The sequence below is a fragment of the Bos javanicus genome, chromosome 22, assembly GCF_032452875.1.
Source record: "Bos javanicus breed banteng chromosome 22, ARS-OSU_banteng_1.0, whole genome shotgun sequence".
NCBI classification, from domain to species: Eukaryota; Metazoa; Chordata; class Mammalia; order Artiodactyla; family Bovidae; genus Bos; species Bos javanicus.
This window is the reverse complement of record NC_083889.1, coordinates 65548-82742: the sequence shown is the minus strand read 5'-3', so window position 1 is coordinate 82742 and position 17195 is coordinate 65548. Positions and strand designations below refer to the sequence as shown.

Genomic DNA, 17195 nt, shown 5'->3' with positions numbered 1-17195 from the left:
TCAGTCAAAGCATTTTTATATTTTTTAAAATCACATTTTCATTGGGGAAATTCTATAATAATAAGTTTAAATACCTTCTGATCCTTAATATATATTATATGTAAAATATAAATATATATAAGTAGTCTGAAATATTGTAACTGATAAAATGGATTCCTAGTTAGCTTTCCCTTTCCTAGGGAAAGGAATTCCCCGGGGTGCTCAAGTGTTGGATGGACTGTTCCTTCTGCCCCATATGTGTGTCTACACTTCTGTAGCTGAAATGTTGACCCTCGTCCTCACTTAAAACTCTTAGAATATGGATATAGGCGTGTCTCTTCTTTGCAGTGGCTTAATCTCTGCGAACTTTCAAATTAGTTAGCACACACCATGGAAGTTATGTATGATATACTGAAAACAATGATGTAATTTGCAACTGCTACAAGAGTGGGTGAAAAGAGTATAATTTCTAGACACACACACCCTCTACACTTGAACTGTACTGGTCTAAAAAGACTGATGATTCTTTCAACAAGCAATTTTAATCAGTATCCAAGTACTACAGTCTACGCTGAATTAAATAAGTAAATAAAACAGGAGGGTACAGGAGGTTGTTCTGAATTTTGGGTAGAAATCCTTGCTTACATCTTGGGGTCTATTGTAAAGAAACAATCAAGTTGACTCATTTTAATTTATTCAATAAATTAAGAAATTGCTTTTGTGAGAAAATATACTATATACTCCATAGAAACATGTACAGACTATCACAAGAAGCTTAAAATCTAGCTACAGCAAAGGACAAGTACTTAATGAAGACGGGCAACCTCAGCTCAACATATTCACACTCACATAAACAAACATACACACAAAAAAACCCCACAAGAATGAATGAATTAAATGGGGCCAGCAGAACAGCAGCAATGATCAAGGATGTGAGTAACTTAGGAAGATCGCAGAGATGAATTGTGGCTGATGTTTCTTTCATGCAGTAAGTATGTGAGGGGTGAGCATTCTAGTCAGAACTCCTAGCTGAAACCTAAGTGCCAGATGTACCTACTTCTTATCTTTTGGGTGTTCCTGGACAGAAAGATCAGCTTAATGATTCTTTTGTCCAAGTTGGAAAATCTGAATAAAAATTATGACTACTGGGACTTCCCTGGTGGTCCAGTGGTTAAGACTCCCTGATTCCACTGCAAGGGTCCAGATTTGATCCCTAGCCTGGGAACTAGGATCCCACATGCCTTGTGGCCAAACTGAAATAAATAAATGAATAAAAACAAATTATATATTAAAAAAATGACTGTTGCTTTTATAGACATTGCATTGAAATACACACTTTTAAAAAATAAATAGTATCCCATAATACCCAATGGTCAGCTCACTGATTTGGTTTTATAGTAAAAGGGCTAAATATGCATAACATCAAAGACAAACATGATTTGGAAATAACACTGAAGATTATCATTTTAAAATTAACTATCTTTATCCCCAAAACAATTTTAAGTGGCTTACAAAATATTTACAGGAACAATAAAATTAATTTTGAATTGATAATAATGGAAAACAGAATACAGAGGTGAAAATAGCCCCCAATCCCTCCCAGCATCAGAGTCTTTTCCAATGAGTCAGCTCTTCACATGAGGTGGCCAAAGTAATGGAGTTTCAGCCTCAGCATCAGTCCTTCCAATGAACACCCAGGACTAGTCTCCTTTAGGATGGACTGCTTGGATCTCCTTGCAGTCCAAGGGACTCACAAGAGTCTTCTCCAACACCACAGTTCAAAAGCATCAATTCTTCGGCACTCAGCTTTCTTCACAGTCCAACTCTCACATCCATACTTAACCACTGGAAAAACCATAGCCTTGACTAGGCAATAGCAATGAAATTACTGACTTCATTCCATTAGCAAGTGTCAAGTCTTCTGCAGCCAGATTTAGCTAATATATTCTGTTCAGTGCCTACTTCAACTGCCTTTCAGAGGAAGTTTGCTTTCACCTCTAAAGGGACACAAGATACTTTACTTGACTACTCATAGGGTAGCTCGGCCATCTCATACAATTTTTTCAAGATATTAACTGCATTCAACTCCTTCTGGAAATATGGATATGACACTGTGTATAAAGGGATTCAGGCTTCCCCAGTGGCTCAGCAGTAGAGTCTGCCTGCTGAGCTGCAGGAGATGCAGATTCAGTCCCTGGGCCAGGAAGATCCCCTGGGGGAGAGTATGGCAATCCACTCCCATGTTCTTTCCTAGAGAGTCCCATAGACAGAGAAGTCTGGTGAGCTGCAGTCCACTGGGTCACAAAGAGTCAGACACGACTGAAGCAACTTAGGACTCATGCACATAAAGGGACTCATTTGGCAGATTCATTTAGGACCATGGGAGGAGGTCATCCGGAGAAGGTGACATTCGGTTGACTGGCACACTGGACCTGCGTGCGCCTCACCCTCTCCCTTGTCTCTAGAATGTGCATTCTGTCCGTCATTCCTTCAGTGAGAGATATTTCCAAAGACCACACAAGCAGTCTTGAGAGAGCAACTTGCTGTTGAGACCATCTGGACAGTATACATGCTTGAAGCTGGTCAAGACCTCTATATACATATTTGAAATTCTGACTGGTGGGTATTGAGATCTACTTGTCTCACAGCCTCCCGTGAAAAGCCCTATATGTGAGACTATAAGGAATAGTTTGATGCTTATTCTAGAACATGAGTTCAACTTTAATTCAATTGTATTTTACTGATCTGCCTTAAAGTTAATTCAACTTATTGGGATATCAGGGCTTCCCCAGTGGTTCAATGATAAAGAATCCACCTACAGTGCAGGAGACCCAGGTTTGATCACTGGGTCAGCAAGATCCCCTGGAGGAGGAAATGGCAACCCACTCTGGTATTCTTGCCTAGAGAATTCCATGGAAAGAGGAGCTTGGTGGGTTACAGTCCACGGGGTTGCAAAGAGTCAGACATGACTTAGAGACTAAACAACAACAAGAATATCTGGGTGTTGACACCAAGAATGAGAAGAATCAGGACTTTTTGTTTGATGATGGTTTACTAGAACCTGAGAGTCACAGTTTCCTGCATAGAGAGGAGTGTTATCAATTTACCAGGGAATGAGAGAATTTCTTAAAAGAAAATTTAAATTTCTGAAAAAAAAACATATATATACAGTGAGAAACAGAGTACTAACATAATTGGAAATCTCAATTACACAAAAATCTTTAAGAACACTCAAAGTTTATTTTTCAGGACTGACTCAGAGGCATAGTGACTAGATTAGATAGTTGTCTCTGGTGCCATCTATTGTCTGAAAGATGTAAGAATTCTAGGATCTACAGTACATGGGAAACACTTTTAAAGTTCATTCCTCTCAAGCAGTGCCAATGTGAAAGAGCATTTGCCAGGAAAGTCTGCTTTCTTAAGGCTGGTTCATGGTGAGCATGTAAGTATTTGAGTGGACATAGCATATATTTTCTTGATGACCCCTTTACCACATTAGTTGCCAAGTTCCACACCAAAGATCCTTAATACAAACCCTTTTGACCTTGTCATTTTTCATCCAATTCTTTGCTTTTAAAAATTCAATGTATCAATGAATCCATTCAATAAGTTGCTAATTTAGATGTATTTTTCAATTCTATTTTATTTTCTAAGGTTTCCAATCATTTGCGGAATGCCTCCCAACTTTTGTCATTTTCAATTTTTTTTTGACAATTTTCTTTAGGATGTTTTTAGAATTATTTTTAAATTCTTACTTGCCAACTCCAATTTTGGTTCAATGTGTATTTGCTTTTGGCATTTTCCCTCTTGTATGGGCATAAAATCTTTCCTGTTTTCATGCTTAGTAATTTGTTTATTACATGCCGTACAGACTACGAAGATGTTCGACAGGATTTCTCAAATCAATGAAGCTTCAGTTACTTTTCTGATGCAATTAAGAGTGATAAGCTCCGTTCAATAGAAAACTGATTCTTTTGGTTTTGGCAACATGCACTGTATCTCCAGTTCACCCCTCTTACTAGGGCATAGTGATCTAGGACTTTCACATAAATACTTGAGGTTTCTTAGTCTCTTCAGCACGAAAGTAATATAGAATTGTCTATTCTTGTATTTCAGAGGTTTTGACATATCTTTAACCCCTCACTCCAAGCAATTTAAAATTTGGCAAATGCTGTGAAGGGAAGACAGCTCTGTGTTTGTAGCCATGCAAATTTCCTAGTTTGGGTACTCTGCTGCTGCTGCTACTAATTCACTTCAGTCGTGTCCGACTCTGTGCGACCCCATAGACAGCAGCCCACCAGGCTCCCCGTCCCTGGGATTCTCCAGGCAAGAACACTGGAGTGGGTTGCATTTCCTTCTCCAATGCATGAAAGTGAAAAGTGAAAGTGATGTCGCTCAGTCGTGTCTGACTCTTAGCGACCCCATGGACTTCAGCCTACCAGGCTCCTCCATCCATGGGATTTTCCAGGCAAGATTTCTGGAGTGGGGTGCCATCGCCTTCTCCAAGGGTACTCTAGTACTGTGTAATCACCAAAAGTTCTGAAAGTTTTTCTGAGAGCAGCTGAAACATCATTGTTTTAGTGAAACCGTCATACAAAACGCACATAAGAACAATCAAGTTGATGATGAAAAACTGTATTTAGTAACTGGGATGGTTTTGCCTCCCTTTGGTGCTCTCAGGCATACGACTCTTATTTAAAAGTCCTTCTGGGACTTTCCTGGTGGTCCAGCGGTTAAGAGTTCACCTGCCAGTACAGAGGACATGGGTTCAATCCCTGGTCCAGGAAGATAACCACAAGCCACATTCCATCTAAGCTGTGCACCACAACTGCTGAACCTGTGACATTAGAGCCCATGGTCTAGAGTCTATGGTCTGCAACAGAAAGTAGCCCTACTCTCTGCAACTAGAGAAAGCCCATGCACAGCAAGGAAGATCCTGCACAGCCAAAAATAGATAGATAGGTAGATAGATAATTTTTTAAAAATAAAGTCCTTTCATCTTCTCAGAAGGCACCTAAGATAACAGGTTCTATAGCACCCCCCGTGGGTCTCATCCTTCAGTGCAACAAAAAATATTACATTTCAGTGCTGAGGGCATCAAGTAACATTTTTAGGAACTTCCATGTGGTTTTTGAAATACTTTAAATGAGAGCTACATTTTAAAATATATGAACTATTTAAAAGAACCTCTACAGTATTAGAGTGTAGGACTCTAGTGGGATTTCAAGTGTCAGAAAAAAACAACCACAATATTACTGAGAGTAAAAATTGCCTCTTCAAACTAACACTAACAGAATTGCTATTATAATTATGAAGCTGTTTCAAAATAATAATTCACAATAACCTACTAATTATTCCCTAGGAATCTCTTGAAAATGAACATGTTTGGAACCTGCAGTTATTAGGTCCCTAATGACTTGAGAATGTATATAAAAGTCCTTGGTTCTATTGGTGAAATTATTCATCTAGGTAATAGGAAAATGTCTCCTTCTTTGGTAAGTAGCTTCTGTGTTTACCAGATTGGCTTTATTGGTGCAAAAATAGACTTTTATGGATCTGAGACCTCTGACGTGTGTCAAAATAGTTACAAAGTCATATGTATTAGCATATTACCCACGAATAAATTTACCCATGTCATTCTTCTATAGCTTCTACAGGGATCTGAGGCACTTACCTTGTTTAAATAATTTTTTTTTGTTAACACAAATAAACTGAAACATGATTGGCTAGCATGTAGCCAACTGAAACACGATAGTTTCAATTAATTTATTTTCTATTCTAACATTGTTTTGCTATACATTTATGAAAAATTTAGCAAATCACTTCAGTTTGATTGAATCTTTTTGGTCATTCCCATTGAAAGCAAGAATCCAAGATTCACTCCCATCTCTGACTTTTCCCCTCGTGCTTCTCTTCTCACTCACGTTTCTCTACATGGGTGGTGGTGGTGGTGGTGGTGGTAGAGGTGATTTAGTTACTAAGTCGTGTTCAACTCTTCATGGACTGTGGCCCCGCCCTGCTCCTCTGTCCATTGGATTTCCCAGGTAAGAATACTAGAATGGGTTGCCATTTCTTTCACCAGGGAATCTTCCTGACCAGGGATCAAACCCAGGTCTCCTGCATTGTAGGCAGATTCTTTAAGGGCTGAGCCACCAGGGAAACTCTTCTTAGTCTATTGGACGGGATGCTCGCTGTGAGTCCCAGAGAGTAATGGACTGTGTTTTTAGGAAATAACTGAGTCATTCTGCGCTGCCTTCAGCAAGTCTGCACCACAGCCTGTCTCACGGAGGCTGTACTGTTAGTTCTCTAACCACCTTCATGGTTGTCCTCGTGAACTTTGACTTCACACATATCTGAATTTGAATTATACCTGTCAACTACTTGCGGAGTGACTCGGAACATTAAGCTTCAATGTCCCCATGCAACGTACGGAATCAATAGTGAGAATCTAGCTTACACAGCCAATCTGTCTTGAAGTTTTGGAGGCAGGAGCCTGGGCTCCAATCCTATTTTCATCACGTCTTAGCTCTCCAGCTCTCTGTGCTTTAGCTCCCTCAACTGTAAGAGAAAGACGACAGTGACAGCAATTGCATGAAACTTTGTGAGTGTACTTTTGTGTGACAAGTAAATAAACTATATGTAAAGTGTTTAGAATATTGCATTTCACATCACAATCATTATATAAATGATAACTATTATTTTAAAAATCTGGTGACATAGTTCTAATTATTAGCTAAGGATAAGCGAGAGCAGTGGGGTCGTTTCTGTTGTTGTTTAGTCGTTAAGCCGTGTCTGACTCTTTGTGACCCCACGGACTGTAGCCCATCAGGCCTCTCTGTCCATGAGATTCTCCAGGCAAGGATACTGGAGTGGGTTCCCATTTCCTTCTCTAGAAGGTTTTCCCAGATCAGGGATTGAACCCACATCTCCTGCTTTGGCAAATGGATTCTTTCTTTACTGCTGAGTAGAGAGCAGTGGAGTAATTGAAACTAATCTTCACCCTTTACCTATTATGTGCTAGTCTATCTAAAGTGAGACAGCGAAAAAGTATAGATAGATAGTTTTCCTAATTTAACCTGGCAGAGAAACCATGTGAAATACCATTGTCATTATTATAGTAAAATTTTAAATATATATAATGTTAATGCATATAGTATATGTATTAAGTATAGCAGATTCTCTCTCTCTATATATATATATATTATACACACACACACACACATAATTTTGCAAGGTCATACAGTCCAGGTGGCTAATATGAGATTCTAACCAAATGCTTATTAACTCTAAATTTAGGTCTTATCATTTCTGAACACTCTGATTACCTTGAAAACAGGCAAAATAAGACTAAATTAACTACTATTTTAACAAGGTACTGCATCTCATTCACACTCTTTGAGGTAATAACATAAGACAGCATCCTGACCCTTCTAATTCTCTTAGACTTTTCTGTGCCTATGGTATAGCATACTTTTAGTGATTAGATGATATTACAACAATGAAGTTCTTAGCCCTGTAGCTGTCTCAATAATTTTATATAAGTGAGAGGATGACCCCAACCATTTGTTCTAGCCAACTGTGGCACTAGCAGCAAAGCTCATTGGAGGTTTCACTTGCTTGTTTTATAGATTTCCAAGTCATCTTTCAAGGTTACAATAAAAAGTCTTATATTTCAAAGTCATGTTCAAATTATCCTTGCTTCCAGAAAATCTCTGAGATTACAGAAACAGAAATTGACAAAATTCTTAGACTCAATTATCCTGAATTATATTAGGATAAAAATTAAACACAGCTATTTTTGTTTGCTCACATATATAAATAGTAAGGAGGCTATATAGAGTGATTTTTAAAGATGAGAAGTTAACTTAATACTAATTTTTTGCCCACTTTACTCAGTCATCTAATATTTATGCTGTGCTTACTAGAAGCCAAGAATGATAAAGAATTTCTCTCGGACTCTCTCTCCCATGTGCGTGTGCTCTTTTCTCTCTCTCTCTCTCTCACTCTCACTCTCCTGCTATCTTATAAATAAAATGGAGCTGTAACACTGAAAAAAAAAAAAAAAAGAATGCCAAAGAGAAAAGCAGTTAATCACTTTAATCTCCTTGACTTAGTATCTTGACAGGATTTAAGGAATTGCCTTAAACTCCTCCCTGTCTAAAACATGCTCTCAGCTGATGATTACTGACATTTGCTTTCATTTCACTAATATTATTTTTGCTTTTATTATTTTTTTAATAATAATAAATTGCATCAATCTAATTACAGTCAAGAGTGCACCACACTACTATCTATTAAATACTGGACAGAAGGACTACATTGTTCTAGAATTATCATTGCAAGATGTACTCAAGTTAACATACTTTTAATAACAGATATATTTTTCCTTTTATCATCATTTCATTTATTACTTCATTATTCATTTAATCCTCTGTACTAGCTATAGGTCTATACTTGAGAATTAAAAAAAGTAAGAAATATGAGATGTTATCTGCACATGTCTGTCCAGTGGAAGAACTAGCTATTAATCAAACAAATAAAACTATCAACCATGAGATAAAGCTACTAAATTCTGAAATATGTTTCTCATAATTTATATTTGGAAGGAGATTTAAATGGCAACCCATTCCGGTGTTCTTGCCTGGAGAATCCCGTGGACAAAGGAGTCTGGCGGGCTACAGTTCATGGGGTCGCAAAGAGTCGGACACGACTGAGAAACTTCACTTTCACTTTGGTCTGGGACTCTTGACTTGATTGCTTGTTTTTTTTGTTGAAACAATAAAATAACCTTATAACTATATCTATTCTTTTTTTCTATCAACATAGCATCTTAGGATGTTAGGATTCTCATAAGAAGAAAACAGCACAGAATATGGACTTTTTAGATGGAACCTATACCTTGGTAACAGAATTTATTGTTAGGGTTTCCAACTCGTCCTGAACTGCAGATTGTCCTGTTTCTCCTGTTTCTGACTTTGTACTGTATGATTTTAATGGGGAACATTGGATTGATGATGTTAATCAGGGTTGATCCGCACCTTCAAACCCCCATGTATTTTTTCCTTAGTAACCTATCCTTTGTAGACCTTTGCTATTCTTCAGTCATTGTTACCAATATGCTTGTCAACCTCCTCTCTCAGAACAAGTCAATTTCCTATCACAGCTGTGCCCTGCAGTTCTATTTCTTCTGTACTTTCACAGATACCAAATCCTTTGTCTTGGCTGCCATGGCGTATGACCAGTATGTCGCCATCTGTAACCCTTTACTGTACACGGCTGTGATGTCTCAGGGCATCTGCATATGGTTGATTGTCTTGTCATACTTTGGAGGCAATATGAGTTCCCTGGTGCACACATCCTTTGCATTTATTCTGAAATACTGTGATAAAAATGTTATTAGTCACTTTTTCCCTCCCTTGCTTAAGTTATCGTGCACAGACACGTCACTTAATGAGTGGCTTCTCTCCACGTACGGCAGCTCAGTGGAAATTATCTGCTTCATTGTCATCATCATCTCCTACTTTTACATTCTCCTCTCAGTCTTAAAGATCCATTCTTCCAGCGGGAGGAAGACCTTCTCTACACGTGCTTCTCACCTGACATCCATGGCCATCTACCAAGGAACTCTGCTCTTCATTTACTCACGACCCAGCTACCTGTATTCTCCCAACACTGATAAAATCATCTCAGTGTTCTACACCATCATCATCCCAGTGCTGAATCCCTTGATTTATAGTTTGAGAAACAAAGACGTAAAAGACACTGCTAAAAGGGTCTTAAAACCAAAGCTAAATCCCTCCTGAGATATAAGGTTCCAGGATCCATCTAAATCCCTGATTACAAGCTCCAGCTGTGCGTGTGCTCAGTCGTGTCCAGCTCTTTGCGACCCCGTGGACTATAGCCCGCCAGGTGCTTTTGTCCTTGGAGTTATCCAGACAAGAATACTGGAGTGGGTTGCCATTTCCTCTTCCAGGGAATCTTCCTCACCCAGGGATGGAACCTGTATCTCTTGCTTATCCTGCACTGACAGGCAGATTCTTTACCCCTGCAATGCCTGGGACAAACTGTAGCTAAGAACCTGCAACAACCTTGCCAGCACATACACAATTTCTCACACAAGCATTTTATCAAACACTTGTTTTCACAGAGCCAAACACATTTAATAGCCTCCAGATAAATGAAACATTTAAAAGTTTCAAAATTGCTGCAAACTAATAGTTGGATAACTTTCCAACTATTCAGTTCAGTCACTCAGTGGTGTCTGACTCTTTGCAACCCCATGGACTGCAGCATGCCAGGCTTCCCTATCCATCACCAACTCCCGGAGCTTGTTCAAACTCATGTCCATCGAGTTGATGATGCCATCCAACCATCTCACCCTCTGTCATCTCCTTCTCCTCCTGCCTTCAGTCTTTCTAGCTATGGGGTCTTTTCCAATGAGTCAGTTCTTCATATCAGGTGACCAAAGTATTGGAACTTCAGCTTTGGCATCAGTCCTTCCAATGAATATTCCTTTGTTATTGACTGGTTTGATCTTCTTACAGGCCAAGGGATTCTCAAGAATCTTCTCCAACATGACGGTTCAAAAGCATCAATTCTTTGGTGCTCAGCTTTCTTTATGGTCCATCTTTCACATCCATACATGACTACTGGAAAAACTATAGCTTTGACTCGACAGACCTTTGTTGCTAAAGTAATGTCTCTGCTTTTTAATATGCTGTCTAGGTTTGTCATACCTGTTCTCCCATGGAGCAAGCATCTTTTAATTCCATGGCTGCAGTTATCATCTGCAGTGATTTTGGAGCCCAAGAAAATAAAGTCTGTCAATTCCAACCATTAGGAGCTGGGAGTTAATGCTAGAACAGGTTGTAACAGGTTTTCTTAAAAGATACAGTAAGAACCTCAGAGATTGTGTCTGTGTGTGTTTTCATGTGTAGGATATCTCATTAACAAGATTGCATTTACAAAATTACTGGATTAGGGAGGAAGCCATATTCCTTTGGTTTCTGTGCTATCTCTTGTACCCAACTAGTCAATTGCACTTTGATCAAGTTACTTATTTTTTCTGTCTCAATTGTCTGACCTGTAAAATGAGGAGAGTATAGTACCTACATCAATGACTGTTGCATGTTTGACTAAATGCTGACAATCATGCCTGAATCATTTTAAACACTAGATAGATCTTAAATACATATTTTTCTTTAATAAATTAAAATACATAAAGTGCAACAAAATGGTGTGAGGCAGGGGTGCTAGGAAAGCAATCAGAACAGAATCAAATACCTTTTCTTAAACGCTGTCCAATAACAAGTCAAGAACCTTCTATACCCAATCTAATCCAAATTAATTTGAAAACTTGTTCTAAGTGGCATCTTGTAGACTAAAGGTTAATTGCAAGCAGAGTATTTGTTTTCCTCCCTATCTTTTATTTTTATGTGTGAAAGTATTACTGAAAGTATGGAACATCCTTCTGTGGTATCTCAGAAACACAATGAGCTCCTGAGCGTATAACCTGTGTCTTCAATGGCCGGTCAACTGACGTGACATTGGGAAGCACCACAGAGAACGGTCACTTGAAGCCTGGACATAAAAGGACATGTATGATTTCAAAATATATTTCTATAACTTATATTTTTGCTGTTTGTTATTATTTTAATCATTATTATTTATTATATCATTATTTAATTGCCATTTATATATCTGTTGGTGAGGTATCTGTTCAAATCATGTCCCTATTTTTAATTGGGTTGTGTTTTTATTATTTATAAACATTTTTGTAAATCTAGCTACAAATTCTTTGTTGCAAAAATGTTTTATAAATATTTTATTCATTCCATCTATAAATCTAACATCTATATTACATAATAATACATAACATTACATAATAATACAAAACATTAAAAATGATTTCATAAAATTATGTAACAGGAATAATTAATAATCAACAAAACATTTTTTCCCCTCTGCTTATATTCTATTCATACTGCTTCAGTTTTTGCTTGCTATATAAACACTATCTCAAAATGGCACAGGTTAAATAACTGGGCTGAATTGTGTTATTCTTCATGTTGACCATGGTCAGATTGTATTGACCCATACAGGATCCCATGGACAGAGGAGCCTGGTGGGCTACAGTCCAGGGGGTCTCAAAACAACAACAACCAAGTATAAACATTAATTTGAAGGTTTTTGTTGTTTTATTTCAAAAGTAGTTATTTCAAAAGTATCTTACAAATAACAACCTGTGAAAAACTGAACTTCATGTGAACAATATATCATATTCTTTAGGTCTAAAAAATATACACGTCATTCATATTCCAATTTTCACATATTATCCAAGACACACACACATACAAACACGTGACACACATATAAATGCATGAAAACACAATGGAGATGAGTCTATATATTTCAGAAATAATTGAAAGTGAAAGTCACTCAGTCGGGTCGGACTCTTTGTGACCCCATGAACTATATAGTCCATGGAATTCTCCAGGCTAGAATACTGGAGTGGGTAGCTATTTCCTTCTCCAAGAGCTCATTCCCAACCCAGGGATCAAACCCAGGTCTCCCTCATTGCAGGCAGATTCTTTACCAGCTGAGCTACGAGGGAAGCCTACAGCATTTATTATCACTCATCTCATTTCCATTTTATAAAGAAAAAGTCTTTTTTATATTTCACTGGAGTAGGTAGCTGTTCTTTTCTCCAGGAGATCTTCCCAACCCAGGGATTGAACCCAGGTCTCCCACATTGCAGGTAGATTCTCTACCATCTGAGCCACAAGGGAAGTGCAAGAATATTGGAGTGGGTAGCCTATCCATTCTCCAGGGATCTTTCTGGCACAGGAATCGAACCAGGGTCTCCTGTATTGCAGGCCGATTCTTTACCAGCTGAGCTACAGGGTAGCTCAAGAGATAAAAATATATGTGTTAAATAAGTTTGTAGAAATGTTTCCCTTCAATGAGTAAAGAGACTCTTTCTTTGGCACCAGATTATTCCCACAAAAAGGTAATTAATATTATGACAAAACAAAAATACACATCTAGAGAACTGCTCATTAATACTTGCTTAATGTCTCACCAAATACTGAACATAACATAAACCCAAACCAGAAACATAATTATTGTATTATGATCAATCCATGATATGCTCATTATTTCTGGAACTGATACAGATACTCTTAAAACAATCATGGTTTTGAGAAATATTAGAATTGTTATCTTGGTTTGTATCCACATGAATATTCACAGAAAATGCTTAGTCCTGAAGCTTACAGCCAGGTGTCTCTAACATTAGAGTCTCACCCACATTATTTTGAAGAGGAGAAGACAGGTAAATTCATCAAATGTATTCTTTGAAGTAAAGAAAGGAAGGCTCAGAGACAAGCTTGTAGAAAGTAACATGCCTCACAAATTACATTTAGATTTGGTTCAGTTTCCCAATGTTCTATACCAGGTACTTGTTTTATTGAGTAATAACAGTTATGCCTTTTTCAAGAGTGCGTGCATGAATGTATAATTTTCTGAATATGAAGACAATTGCAGATAGAATTGTGTTCTATCTTATGATATACTGCAGATGTGCAGAAGTGTTATACATCCATGTGTCCTTTTCTTGATCATTTTCTGAAAGCTTAGACAAGAACAAAGAAAAATGGGTGGAGGGAATTGCTCCTCCTTGACTGGATTCATTTTCTTGGGAATTACTGATAACACCGAGGACAAAGCGACCATACTTACCATGGTTCTAATTGTTTATCTCATTGGCCATTTGGCAAATCTTTGGATGATATTCCTGATTAAGATGGATCCCCAACTGCACACATCCATGTACTTTTTCCCTGGTCACCTCTCCTTCTGTGTCGTCTGCTATTCCACTGCAATTCACCCCAAGATGATCATGGACCTATTTGCCAAGAGCAAATCAATCCCCTTCTATGGCTGTGCTCTGCAATTCTTGGTCTTCTGTATCTTTGCAGATTCTGAGTGTCTCCTGCTGGCAGTGATGGCCTATGACCAGTACAAGGCCGTCAGCAGCCCCTCTCTCTATGTGGTCAGCGTGTCCAGCCGGATGTGCTCCCTGCTCGTGGCCGGGGTTTATCTGGTGGGAATGGCAGATACTCCGATACAAACGGCATTAGCATTCCACTTATGTGTCTGTGGGTCAAATGAGATTAACCATTTCTTCTGTGATTTACCTCCACTTTTCCTCCTCTCCCGCTCTGATACACAGGTAAATGAATTGGTGTTATTCACTATTTTTGGTTTTATTGAACTGAGTACCATTTCAGGAGTCCTTTTCTCTTATTATATCATCCTATCAATCTTGAAGATCCACTCTTCTGAGGGGAAGTTCAAAGCTTTCTTCACCCGCACCTCTCATTTAAATGTTGTGACAATTTTCTAAGGAACTGTACTTTTCTTGTATTTCAGGCCAAATACTTCCTACTCTCCACATCAAGACAAAATGACCTCATTGTTCTAAACCCTTGTGATTCCCATGTTAAATCCTCTGTTATATAGCCTACAGAACAAAGATGTGAAACAGGCCCTAAAAAACTGGAAAATGAAAGGTGGTTTTAAAGGGTGTACTATAAACATAGAGACACGCATACATATGTTTGTTGTTTTTGTAAAATTATATTAATGATCCAAGGGAAATGAAATTGTTTCAAATACTTTAAAGGAATGAATAACTATTTTTAATATAGTATAATCTTTAAAAATACTACCGTTCCAAAACACAGCTTTCATTGTGTATAACAACTAATATATAGCGCTTCCTTTTTGCCAAATACTTCCAGAATTTTGCAATTTTGTCAAATATTATGATTAATTCTTTCATTCAAATATTATTTCAATTACACTAAGATTTATTGTATATTTACTGAGAGAACTTTGAGCATTTAGGTCCTTTATATTCTATGATACACACTGCATTTTCTATATTAATAACTATAAGCTAGAGCTAATAGCATGCCTTGATTAACTACACAGTCAGGTAATTCCTAAGAAGCCTCAAAATCACTCTGAAATAAAAATTGAGGACTATACATCCAGCAGAGGCAAGACTATCAAAAGAGAAAAGGGAGTCTCTTCCATAAGTGGTGCTGGGAAAATTGTACAGCCTGTGTGAATGAATGAAATTAGAATATTCTCTAACACTGTACACAAAAATAAGTGCAAAATGGATTAAAGACATAAATATAGATGAGGTATTACAAAACTCTTAGAGGAAAACATAGGCATGACAGTCTTTGACATTCATCGCAGCAATATATTTTTTTGTATCCACCTCCTAAGGCAACACAAATAAAAACAAAAATAAACCAATGGACCTATTTAAACTAAAACAACAACAAAAACTTCTGCACAGCAAAGGATACCATAAACACAATGAAAGGACAACCCATAGAATGGGAGACAATATTTGTAAACAATGTGAGCAACTAGGGATTAATTTCAAAATTTACAAACAGCTAATGCAGCTCAGTATACAAAACAAACAATCCAAACAAAAGCATGCACAAAAGATCTGAATAGACATTTCTCCAAACAAAACATACAGGTGGTCAAGAGGCACATGAAAAGATTATCAACACGTGAGTCATGAAAGAAACGCAAATTAAAACCACAAAGAGATATTATCTCACACTGGTTAAAATGGCCATAATCAAAAAGCCTACAAACAATAAATGCTGGGGAGGGTGTCACTTCATTTCAGTTCAGTCACTCAGTCGTGTCCAACTCTTTGTGACCCCATGGACTGCAGCACGCCCGGCCTCCGTGTCCATCACCAACTCCTGGAGCTTACTCAAACTCATGTCCATTGAGTCAGTGATGCCGTCCAACCATCTCATCCTCTGTCATCCCCTTCTCCTGCCTTCAATATTTCCCAGCATGAGGGTCTTTTCAAATGAGTCAGCTCTTCGCATCAGGTGGCCAAAGTATTGGAGTTTCAGCCTCAACATCAGTCCTTCCAATGAATATTCAGGACTGACCTCCTTTAGGATGGACTGGTTGGATCTCCTTGCAGTCCAAGGAACTCTCAAGAGTCTTCTCCAACACCACAGTTCAAAAGCCTCAATTCTTCGGTGCCCAGCTTTCTTTCTTTCTTTTCTTTTTTATTTTGCTTTTTCTTTTTTTGTCATTTAATTTCATTTTTTTTCTTTTTTTTAAAATTTTATTTTATTTTTAAACTTTACAATATTGTATTAGTTTTGCCCAACATCAAAATGAATCCGCCACAGGTATACCTGTGCTCCCATCCTGAACCCTCCTCCCTCCTCCCTCCCCATACCCTCCCTCTGGGCCGTCCCAGTGCACCAGCCCCCAGCTTTCTTTCTAGTCCAACTCTCACATGCATACATGACCACTGGTAAAACCATAGCCTTGACTAGACGGACCTTTGTTGGCAGAGTAATGTCTCTGCTTTTTAATATGTTGTCTAGGTTGGTCATTGTGGAACAGGCAATGGCACCCCACTCCAGTACTCTTGCCTGGAAAATCCCATGGACGGAGGAGCCCGGTGGGCTGCAGTCCATGGGGTTGCGAAGAGTTGGACACGACTGAGCGACTTCACTTTCACTTTTCACTTTCCTGCATTGGAGAAGGAAATGGAAACCCACTCCAGTGTTCTTGCCTGGAGAGTCCCAGGAACGGGGGAGCCCGGTGGGCTGCCATCTAGGGGGTCACACAGAGTCAGACATGACTGAAGTGACTTAGCAGCAGCAGCAACAGGTTGGTCATAAGTTTTCTTCCAAGGAGTAAGCGTCTTTTAATTTCATGGCTGCAGTCACCATCTGCAGTGATTTTGAAGCCTAAAAAAATAAAGTCAGCCACTGTTTCCACTGTTTTTCCATCTATTTGCCATGAAATGATGGGATTGGATGCCATAATCTTTGTTTCCTGAATGTTGATCTTTAAGCCAACTTTTTCACTCTCCTCTTTCACTTTCACCAAGAGGCTTTTTAGTTCTTCTTTACTTTCTGTCATAAAGGTGGTGTCATCTGCATATCTGAGGTTATATTATTTTTCCTGGCAATCTTGATTCCAGCCTGTGCTTCATCCATCCCAGCATTTCGCATGATGTACTCTGCATTTACATTAAATAAGCAGGGTGACAATAAACAGCCTTGACGTACTCCTTTTCCTATTTGGAACCAGTCTGTTGTTCCATGTCCAGTTGCTTCCTGACCTGCATACAGATTTGTCAA

At 38.4% G+C, this 17195-nt stretch overlaps 2 pseudogenes; both read left to right on the top strand.

The window, feature by feature from the left end:
• Positions 1-8851: 8851 nt before the first annotated feature.
• On the top strand, positions 8852-9782 carry LOC133234925 (olfactory receptor 5I1-like; annotated as a pseudogene).
• A 3848-nt stretch (positions 9783-13630) lies between these two features.
• LOC133235648 (olfactory receptor 5W2-like) lies at positions 13631-14626 on the top strand (annotated as a pseudogene).
• Positions 14627-17195: the final 2569 nt, after the last annotated feature.